Source organism: Pleurodeles waltl, chromosome 12, assembly GCF_031143425.1.
Source record: "Pleurodeles waltl isolate 20211129_DDA chromosome 12, aPleWal1.hap1.20221129, whole genome shotgun sequence".
Classification (NCBI taxonomy): domain Eukaryota; kingdom Metazoa; phylum Chordata; class Amphibia; order Caudata; family Salamandridae; genus Pleurodeles; species Pleurodeles waltl.
The window spans coordinates 86,844,736-86,856,914 of NC_090451.1; positions in this window are offsets into that span (position 1 = coordinate 86,844,736).

Below are 12,179 nucleotides of genomic sequence, written 5' to 3' on the forward strand. Positions count from 1 at the left end.
AGTGAGACAGTAAAAACACCCTGACATACACTCACAAACAGGCCAAAAGTGGGGGTAACAAGGCTAGAAAGAGGCTACTTTCTCACACAACCCCCCCCCAAACGAAGGACAATAAGGCTAACCTTGGCCAGTTGAGACTTTATTGTCTAAATGGTGATAAGTAGAGAGTAGCTCTGCAATAGACTGGTTACTCCCTTTATCATCCACTATATGGTTACTTCCCTGTGGGGATGTAAACCACCCTGTTTGAAGTTTTTTAGCTAAGCAACAACGTGAAGATTTATTTTCAGAGTTTCTATTAGTAAGTTTTAGTTTAGAGCAGTGGGAATTGTCCACTGAACCTATTTGTAGTGATGGAAATGCCAGACAGGGATGCTGTCTCAGAAAAGCCATGGCTGGGCAAAAACTTTGTCCATATGGCTGGAAGAGAGAACAGGGATGCTGTTTCTCTTGGGTTGGAGCAGGGCAGGGATGCTGTCCTATGAGCTCCACACTAGGGCAGGGATGCTGTCCTAAGTGTTGTGAGGCGGTGCAGAGTTTCTGCACTAAAGTTTCTCTGGGAGGGTTGGAGGGATGCTCCATGTTAACTAAAATGGTGCTCTTTTTCTCACCAATGTTAGTTATCCCACAGAGAGGTACTTCTACCTCAGGGAGTACAGCTTTGCTAGCTGATGCTTCCCTTGGAACAGGTGCCACCCCAGGAGAGGTTTCTCCCACCACAGGAATGGTATCCTGAATGGCAGGGTGGTTAGGGGATACTGTGATACCCTTTTTACCTGTTGATGGAGAGGGATCCTGGGTTTTCAGGCCTTCTCTCCTTTGCTTTTTCATTTCAGTAGAAATGAGAGGGAACAATTCCTCTGGGATGCCCAGCATGGCTGCATGTGCATAAAACTCTACATCAGCCCAACCTGAGGCCACTAGGTCATTAACTAAGAGACAGTCTACAGGTAAGCTAGGTGATACCACCACCTGCTTAGGGCCAGTAACTCCACCCCAACTAAACTGAATTATAGCTAAGGGAAGAAACTTAGTGGAGTTATGGACATCAATAATTTTATACTGTTGTCCAATGATGTGTTGTTCAGGAGGCACTAGGTTTTCAGTCACCAAAGTGATACTGGCACCTGTGTCCCTGTAGGCCAAGGCCTCAACACCATTTATTGAAACTGTCTGCCTGTACTTATCCATTGTAAGGGGACAAGCAGCCAGTGTGGCAAGGCCAATGCCACTAGGTGTGACAGAAACTGTCTTGGGACTGACTACCCCAGTTTCTATTATGGACCATAAGTGAACCCAACTACACCCTTAACTTGACTGTTGCCAGCAGTCCCACCACTAGTACCACTACTGCTAGGGGCACTAGAGCTTGATGTATTAGTGGTGGTAGGTTTAGGGGGTTTACCTGGACAGGACTTATCCCCTGGCCTATGGCCTCTGTTTTTACACACAAAGCACCAAGGCTTTTTAACTTGTGTAGGTTGAGAAGAAGAGAAAGAATTTGTTTTATCCCCACCCCCTGAAGAGTGTTTAAGATTTGAAGTGGGATCTTTGGTTTTACCCTTGTCCCCATGCTTATCTTGAGATTTTTCACCATCTTTCTTCTTATTGTTCTCTTTGTCACCCCCTATATGAACTTTTCTGTTCACCCTTGTTCTGACCCATTTGTCTGCCTTCTTTCCCAATTCTTGGGGAGAGGTCAGATCAGAGTCCACTAAGTACTGGTGCAACAAATCCGACACACAATTATTAAGAATATGCTCTCTCAGGATCAAGTTATACAGGCTGTCATAATCAGTAACTTTACTGCCATGTAACCACCCCTCCAAGGCCTTCACTGAATGGTCAATGAAATCAACCCAGTTTTGTGAAGACTCCTTTTTGGTCTCTCTGAACTTTTTCCTGTATTGTTCAGTGGTTAAGCCATAACCATCCAGGAGTGCATTCTTAAGAACTTTGTAATCATTGGCTTCATTTTCTTTCACAGTAAGGAGCCTATCCCTACCTTTTCCACTAAATGATAGCCATAGGATAGCAGCCCACTGCCTTTGAGGGACATCCTGTACAGCACAGGCCCTCTCAAGTGCAGCAAACCACTTGTTAATGTCATCCCCCTCTTTATAAGGGGGAACTATCTTGTGCAGATTCCTAGAATCATGCTCTTTTGCAGGATGACTATTTGGAATACTGCTGCTGCCACCATGGGTTTCTAAACCCAGTTTCTGTCTCTCCTTCTCTACTTCTAAGGACTGTCTATCCAAATCCAGCTGTTGCTTCTTGAGCTTCAGTCTGGTTTGTTCCACTCTCAATCTATTGAGCTCCCTTTCTAACAATCTGTCATCAGGGTGGGTGGGAGGGACATTCCTAGACACAGAAGTATGATGAGAATGAACGGAAGGAGACCTGTCCCTTACAGAGGGCACCCTAACAGCTTGGCTGACAGTGTAATGTGAGAGCACACCATCTGTATGATGTGACTCCACCTCAGTACCAACTATGCTAGACTGTCTAGTAATGGGCAGGCTAAGAAGTTTCTTTCCTGAATCTTTTCCTGGGGGAGTCCCTGGATCAGATTGGGAACCATTAGCTACTTTTTCAACAGATGGGGCACTTTTAGGCTTATCTTGTTCTCTAAGCATGTTAAGTAACAATTCCAAGGAAGGATTCTTCCCTACACTCAAACCTCTCTCTATGCAGAGACTCCTTGCTCCTTTCCAGCTAAGGTGATCATATGCAAGCTTGGACAGATCAACATTTTGGCCTGTGCCAGACATTTTTAGAGAGAGTTAAAGTGATAGAAAAAGAGAAAAAAGTTTGTCAGAGCTTTTAGAAAGGCAGAGAAAAAATCTTTTAAACCTTTTTAGGACTTTTTGAAAGTTTAGAAGTACTTTTCAGCACTTTAGAAAAGAGTGAAAAGAGGAAATGCAAAACTTTTTAGTTATGTGTACACACACTGAACTTGTTTTGTATATTTTTCTCTTATGAAAAGTACAATGACAAGAGTGGTAAGTAGTCTCAAAGCACTTATCCCACCGCTGCACAACCAATGTAGGAGGCTGGACTGGCTTGTAGTGAGTACCTAGGGGTACTTGCACCTTGCACCAGGCCCAGTTATCCCTTATTAGTGTATAGGGTGTCTAGCAGCATAGGCTGATAGATAATGGTAGCTTAGCAGAGCAGCTTAGGCTGAACTAGGAGACGAGTGAAGCTCCTACAGTACCACTTAGTGTCATATGCACAATATCATAAGAAAACACAATACACAGATATACTAAAAATAAAGGTACTTTATTTTTATGACAATATGCCAAAAGTATCTCAGTGAGTACCCTCAGTATGAGGATAGCAACTATACACAAGATATATGTACACAATACCAAAATATGCAGTAATAGTATTAGAAAACAGTGCAAACAATGTATAGTTACAATAGGATGCAATGGAGACACATAGGGATAGGGGCAACACAAACTATATACTCCAAAAGTGGAATGCAAACCACGAATGGACCCCAAACCTATGTGACCTTGTAGAGGGTCGCTGGGACTATTAGAAAATAGTAAGGGTTAGAAAAATAGCCCACCCCAAGACCCTGAAAAGAGAGTGCAAAGTGCACTAAAGTTCCCCAAAGGACATAGAAGTCGTGATAGGGGAATTCTGCAGGAAAGACACAAACCAACAATGCAACAACAATGGATTTCCAGTCGAGGGTACCTGTGGAACAAGGGGACCAAGTCCAAAAGTCACAAGCAAGTCGGAGATGGGCAGCTGCCCGGGAAATGCCAGCTGTGGGTGCAAAGATGCTGCTACTGGACAGTAGAAGCGTAGGTTTCTGCAAAAACGACAAGGGCTAGAGACTTCCCCTTTGGAGGACGGATCCCGCACGCCGTGGAGAGTTGTGCAGAAGTGTTTTCCCGCCGAAAGACCGCCAACAAGCCTTGCTAGCTGCAAATCGTGCAGTAAGGGTTTTTGGATGCTGCCGTGGCCCAGGAGGGACCAGGATGTCGCAAATTGCGTCAGGGGACAGAGGGGACATCGAGCAAGACAAGGAGCCCTCTCAGCAGCAGGTAGCACCCAGACAAGTGCCAGAAACAGGCATTACGAGGATGCATGAAATGGTGCTCACCCGAAGTCGCACAAAGGAGTCCCACGTCGCCGGAGAACAACTTAGGAGGTCGTGCAATGCAGGTTAGAGTGCTGTGGACCCAGGCTGGACTGTGCACAAAGGATTTCCGCCGGAAGTGCACGGAGGCCGGAGTAGCTGCAAAAGTCACGGTTTCCAACAATGCAGTCTGGCGTGGGGAGGCAAGGACTTACCTCCACCAAACTTGGACTGAAGAGTCACTGGACGGTGGGAGTCACTTGGACAGAGTTGCTGGATTCAAGGGACCTCGCTCGTCGTGCTGAGAGGAGACCCAAGGTACTGGTGATGCAGTTCTTTGGTGCCTGCGGTTGCAGGGGGACGATTCCGTCGACCTACGGGAGATTTCTTCGGAGCTTCTAGTGCAGAGAGGAGGCAGACTACCCCCACAGCATGCACCACCAGGAAAACAGTCGAGAAGGCGGCAGGATCAGCGTTACAGAGTTGCAGTAGTCGTCTTTGCTACTATGTTGCAGTTTTGCAGGCTTCCAGCGCGGTCAGCAGTCGATTCCTTGGCAGAAGGTAAAGAGAGAGATGCAGAGGAACTCGGATGAGCTCTTGCATTCGTTATCTAAGGAATCCCAAGAGACAGAGACCCTAAATAGCCAGAAAAGAGGGTTTGGCTACCTAGGAGAGAGGATAGGCTAGCAACACCTGAAGGAGCCTATCAGAAGGAGTCTCTGACGTCACCTGATGGCACTGGCCACTCAGAGCAGTCCAGTGTGCCAGCAGCACCTCTGTTTCCAAGATGGCAGAGGTCTGGAGCACACTGGAGGAGCTCTGGGCACCTCCCAGGGGAGGTACAGGTCAGGGGAGTGGTCACTCCCCTTTCCTTTGTCCAGTTTCGCGCCAGAGCAGGGCAAAGGGGTCCCTGAACCGGTGTAGACTGGCTTATGCAGAAATGGGCACCAAATGTGCCCATGAAAGCATTTCCAGAGGCTGGGGGAGGCTACTCCTCCCCTGCCTTCACACCATTTTCCAAAGGGAGAGGGTGTAACACCCTCTCTCAGAGGAAGTCCTTTGTTCTGCCATCCTGGGCCAGGCCTGGCTGGACCCCAGGAGGGCAGATGCCTGTCTGAGGGGTTGGCAGCAGCTGCAGTGAAACCCCGGGAAAGGCAGTTTGGCAGTACCAGGGTCTGTGCTACAGACCACTGGGATCATGGGATTGTGCCAACTATGCCAGGATGGTACAGAGGGGGCAATTCCATGATCATAGACATATTACATGGCCATATTCGGAGTTACCATTGTGAAGCTACATATAGGTAGTGACCTATATGTAGTGCACGCGTGTAATGGTGTCCCCGCACTCACAAAGTCCGGGGAATTGGCCCTGAACAATGTGGGGGCACCTTGGCTAGTGCCAGGGTGCCCTCACACTAAGTAACTTTGCACCTAACCTTTACCAGGTAAAGGTTAGACATATAGGTGACTTATAAGTTACTTAAGTGCAGTGTAAAATGGCTGTGAAATAACGTGGACGTTATTTCACTCCGGCTGCAGTGGCAGGCCTGTGTAAGAATTGTCAGAGCTCCCTATGGGTGGCAAAAGAAATGCTGCAGCCCATAGGGATCTCCTGGAACCCCAATACCCTGGGTACCTCAGTACCATATACTAGGGATTTATAAGGGTGTTCCAGTAAGCCAATGTAAATTGGTAAAATTGGTCAATAGCCTGTTAGTGACAATTTGAAAGAAATGAGAGAGCATAACCACTGAGGTTCTGATCAGCAGAGCCTCAGTGAGACAGTTAGGCATCACACAGGGAACACATACCTATAGGTCACAAACTTATGAGCACTGGGGTCCTGACTAGCAGGGTCCCAGTGACACATAACAAACATACTGAAAACATAGGGTTTTTACTATGAGCACTGGGCCCTGGCTAGCAGGATCCCAGTGAGACAGTGAAAACACCCTGACATACACTCACAAACAGGCCAAAAGTGGGGGTAACAAGGCTAGAAAGAGGCTACTTTCTCACAGTAATACCACATATGTGGTTTATATGATTGAATGCTATTGTGGACTTAGATACGTAGGAAGTTCTATATGTCCCTTAAAAATCAGATCCTGGAACATATTAGAGCGGTACAGAACAAGTATGTGAACTATGCCATGTCAAAGCATTTATCAACACACATTGGGAAAGACTGGACAAATATGAGATACTTTGGCATTGCAAGCATTGATAAGGATGAGAGAGGGGGAGATCGAGAGTTGAAACTCAGGCGGTTGGAGTCAGGATTAATCATACAACTAAGGACCAAAACTCCCAATGGATTAAACGGGGATGAAGAACTGTACAGTCATCTTTGAATGAAGACCTTAATAGTAAAAATAACTAAGTGGTAGAATAGATGTATCTCTTTAAACTATAAGAAAGGTGGATAAAAGGACTGAGGAATGAGGTAAATAACAGATAGAGGGGGTCATTCTGACCCTGGCGGTAATTACCGCCATGGCGGAGGTCGGCGGTAGCACCGCCAACAGGCTGGCGGTGCACCGCTGGGCATTCTGACCGCGGCGGTTCAGCCGCGGCCAGAAACGGAAAGTCGGCGGTGTCCCGCCGACTTTCCGCTGCCCTTGAGAATCCTCCATGGCGGCGGAGCGCGCTCCGCCGCCATGGGGATTCTGACACCCCCTACCGCCATCCAGTTCCTGGCGGTTCTCCCGCCGGGAACAGGATGGCGGTAGGCGGTGCCGCGGGGCCCCCGTAAGAGGGCCCCAAAAAGAATTTCAGTGTCTGCCTAGCAGACACTGAAATTCGCGACGGGTGCAACTGCACCCGTCGCACCTTCCCACACCGCCGGCTCAATTCTGAGCCGGCGTCCTCGTGGGAAGGGTGTTTCCCGCTGGGCTGGCGGGCAGACTTTCGGCGGTCGCCCGCCAGCCCAGTGGGAAAGCCAGAATGACCGCCGCGGTCTTTTGACCGCGGAGCGGTCTTTCGGCGGGAACCGCTTGGCGGGCAGCGACCGCCGTCCGCCGCGGTCAGAATCACCCCCAGAGTGTATAGTACAATGTAGAGGAGAAAGGAAGAAAAAACTTCAGGCTTATGTTGTAAAATTGGGCACTGAATCCCAGAATAAGTAAACTAATATATAGTGTGATAACATTTATCCATACTGTTATCAATGAGAGCTTGAGGGATATAAATCTGAGCTACCTCAGATAGAGTTGTATTGAACTTATACACACACATAGCTATGTCTTGATATTTTATCAGGGTCACTTAGACCAATATGTATAATAATTGAAAAATTGTATACTAAAAATGGTATACTAATATTGAATGTAAAATATACAGATATATGGTAAGGAGTATCACTTTGTACATCAGATAAGGTTTAACAATGAGTTTGAAAAGATACGCTGACACGTATTGCATGCAATCTGTAAATCAAACCTTTGATATAACAAACGGTTTTTAATACTACTACGTATCCCACAATGCCTCATTATGAGCATGACTGGGACATTATAAATGAGAGACATAGAAAATTCACTCACGAGCTATAAGCAAGACCTGTAGGTCGAAACTCGTTGGTGGTGGTTTAGGTGTTGAAATCAATTTGAAATAAATGTATACACTCTCCTGGAGTGCAGCGTACGAGCAGTCTCACTTCTATGTATTTCTCCAATGTTATAATTTCCCAGTTCTTTGCTATTTCTTTCTTAAATAATGACATATAGTAAAGAAAACCATCTAATCTTGAACATTCTGAATAAATACTGAGATGTTATAAAAAAAGATCCAGACATTGGGAAGTCGTTGGGAGAGAGACCCAAGATTACATTTAGAAAAGTACAATCATTACAGGATCTCTTGGTAAGGAGTCATTTCCAAATAAAAAGAAACGCCAAACTGGCTAAATAGCCAAGGAAATAGCTTTGTGTGTTGTGGTAAATGCAAGGCATGCCGTATAGGTGTAAATACAAAAGAGTTTGAAGACTCGAAAGGTAACAAAATAACTATTAACAAAAGGATTACATGTAATACCACATATGTGGTTTATATAATTGAATGCTATTGTGGACTTCGATATGTAGGAAGTACTATATATGCCTTAAAAAACGGATCCTGGAACATATTAGAGTGGTACAGAACAAGGATGTGAACTATGCCATGTCAAAGCATTTATCAACACACATTGGGAAAGACTGGACAAATATGAGATACTTTGGCATTGCAAGCATTGATAAGCATGAGAGAGGGGGAGATCGAGAGTTGAAACTCAGGCGGTTGGAGTCACGATTAATTATACAACTAAGGACCAAGACTCCCAATGGATTAAACGGGGATGAAGAACTGTACAGTCATCTTTGAATGGAGACTTTAATAGTAAGAATAACTAAGTAATAGAATAGAGGTATCTTTAAACTATAAGAAAGGTGGACAAAAGGACTGAGGAATGAGGTAAATAACAGATAGAGCGTATAGTACAATGTAGAGGAGAAAGGAAGAAAAAAACTTCAGGCTTATGTTGTAAAATTGGGCACTGACTCCCGGAATAAGTGAAATAATATAAGGTGTGATAACATTTATCCATACTGTTATCAATGAGAGCTTGAGGGATATAAATCTGAGATATCTCAGATAGAGTTGTATTGAACTTACACACACACATAGATATCTATTGATATTGTATCAGGGTCACTTAGACCAATAAGTATAATAATTGAAAAATTGTATACTAAAAATTGTATACTAATATTGAATGTAAAAGATACCGATATATGGTAAGGAGTTTTACTTTTTACATCAGATAAAGTTTAACAATGAGTTTGAAAAGATACGCTCACCCGTATTGCATGCAATCTGTAAATCAAACCTTTGATATAACAAACGGTTTTTAATACTACTACGTATCCTACAAATGCCTCATTATGAGCATGACTGGGACATTATAAATGAGAGACGCACTCACGAGCTGTGAGCAAGACCTGTAGGTCGAAATGCGTTGGTGGTGGTTTAGGTGTTGAAATCAATTTGAAATACATGTATACACTCTCCTGGAGTGCAGAGTACGAGCAGTCTTTGTTTGAACATATATATATATATATATATATATATATATATATATATATATATATATATGTACATATATATATATATAAAACAAAGAAAATGCCACTCCTCACAGGCATTAAGAAGACCGCACTCCAATGTTTTAGATGCAAGTTAAAGTTTAATGGTGAGGCATTTCTATCAACAGATCTTCCTCATAGCTTTCTCTTGTTATCTCTGTGGGCTTCCTGGAAAAAATGTCCTCTTGGACCCTTCTTGCTACTTGCTGCATCAGATATCCAATATCAACAGCTGTGCTCGAAAAGGACTTTTCCCATTGGGACTCATAACATCTTACATCACACATACACTCAAAAGGCAAAGTCTAGAACCCTTGAAAGCAGGTAACCACAGACCAAACCAAAATGGAAGATGGAAGAGGAAGATCTACTATTCCTGTTAACTGAAGGGAGTCAGGTGCCAAAGCTGGTTTGGACCCCATGTCAAACTGAGTCCACATTAATCCCCACTGGGATGACTTTAAAAATGCTGGTGGAAATAGGGTGGCTGATCTCAGCAGATTTCCATACGGTTCCTGGTATAATGGTTATTAAGTATTAGCTCATTTTTATTATGTTCTTTATGTGCCTCTTCTGGTTGATTGATACACTCCCATACTACCCGGTGTTGCCACTTTTATTATTCCCCGATGATGTAATCGACTGCTAGCAGCTGAAATGCTGCTGAGAGAACAGTGAGGAGACCTCTCTAAAGAAGATTCTAGGAGGTGTCTTCGGACGTCTTAATAAGTTTGTCTACTCTGTGCTTCTGACGGGGCGAGGATCAAGAGGCTGTGCAGGAGGCCCCAATCTGCCTCCTCTCCTTCCCTTTATCTCTTCCTCAACCTACTAGTTATTTCAAGTCAGTTGAGTTTATTCTCACTTCTGAACAGTTGAACCTATGTACTGATGTACCACTTGACTATCCCGCATTACCTTCTATAGGCTATTTACTTATTGCGACTGGGACTGAATTACCACAAGATTTGTATGGCTCAGAGCACCTACTGTGCAGATCCAGCATTAATGAGCCTTCCTTTTCACTCTTCCAAACATTAGTTCCTTTCTCAGCACAAACTAAGTTTTACACTCCGTGCTTTATTTCTGTACAAGCTAATTTTCCACTTTTGTGAAACTGCCATTATCTATGTGGTGCAGTAAGGATTCGTTAAAGTTGTTTACTATATGCCTCTACATTTAAAGGTTTACAATACCTCATATCTTGCTCCATTGGACAGAATTCTTCACCCTAGATCGCTGTGCTCCAACACAATATACTTCTGTTGCCCAGGCCAGAAAGATGGGTAGGTGTGGTATCTGGAAACTACTACTATCAATTTGGCAACAGGCATATCTCCCTTTGTTTCATTGGATAGTTGACATCCAGGTACCAAGCGCACTCTCAATTGGCGGAATGGGGGGATCCCGTCTGGGTTCACAGAGACTCCATGAAGGAAAGAGTCTGGCAATATCAAAGTAACAACAAAGGAAGTTATGGCTCTAAACAAGGAGTAAAGGACCAACTTTGGATAGTAGTTGAATGGGTGGGTTTTAAAGCCCAAACTGACACAATGATTAATCACCTTATCTCATCTAATCTCGTCTTGCCTCGTCTCAGCTCGTTTCGCCTTATCTCATGGCATCTCAACTCATCTCATCTCATCTCGACTCATCTCATCTCAAGTCATGTCATCTCATCTCATTCACATGAAAATGTCAACGGTAAAACATAATGTAGTTGTCACGGCACAGTCCGTGTCTGGAGTATGGATAGATTGGCTCATCGTCCTATCATTTATGGGGACAGAAATTGTAACTTATCAATAGAAAATTCTAAATCCCCTTCGTATCCTTCAAGAATTTTCAAGAAATGCCTGATTTTTATCTGGTAGAAGGACTATAATGAGTTAAGATGTAGTTCCATCAGACATCTTTATTGGCCATACATTAAAGTTCTGCACAATTTGTATGAAACTATTCCGTACACAAGAGAACAGTTTAAGAGGTGGCTTTCAAAGTTTTTAGTAAAAGTGTCTAGTCTTCCCCATTGGAGTTATCTCTTCACTACCCCCTCCTGCATATTAGGAATGGTTCTATTCCTTCTTGTTTTTTTGCAGTGAATTTGCATGATATCCTTCCATCATCTCAATTGATACTGGTTCACTCAAATGTACAATAGGAATCAGAATTCGTCTGACAAATATGTACCAATGCTAATGTAATTTTATGGATGCACTTGCCCCAACAATACAGAAGTCATTTTAAAGTGAGAGAACCCATTAGAAAACAACCATTGCCTGCATTGTCACTGCTTCCTGGCAGTATTAATTGAGCTGGATATGCTGGAACCGTCCAAAACTCAACGCTTCAAAAACGGAACTTCTCCCCTAAAGGGACAAGACAATTTAGTCTGAGCCTACTGAGCTCAGCACCTTTACATGTCAGTGGAGTGGACTAATTTCAGGGACATGATGTGTAAAGCCATCCTTTTCCTATGACATTCATGTTTTGCATTTGTGGTCATTCCGAGGGCCGGGCATTGATTGTAGAGTCATGGGTTGCAATTGTAGCCCCGCCCTCAATGTATTACAAAACTGTGTGTCTACTGCATTATTATGCATTGGCTCCTCTAAGCAACATGTGCACGGTAGAAGAACCTGCTGATAGCAATAGGCCCGCATCCATGTACCTACGGCCTTCCTAGGGCTCATGTGCTTGGACTTCAAAAGGATGTACGTCAAACCTTTGTCCTAAATCTCCAGAGTTCCTGTTATTTGCCAAGAACAACCAACAGGTGACTGTACAAAACTGGGTGAAGGATATTAACCATGATTGCTTTGAACCCCAACTTTCACTGAATGCCACTTAAATTCACCCTAAGCACCAACTTTACTCTTATTAAACACAATGGCACAAAGACAATGAAAGTCTTGTGCCAACTCTCTCCTCTAAAGAAGGTGAAAACTTGTATT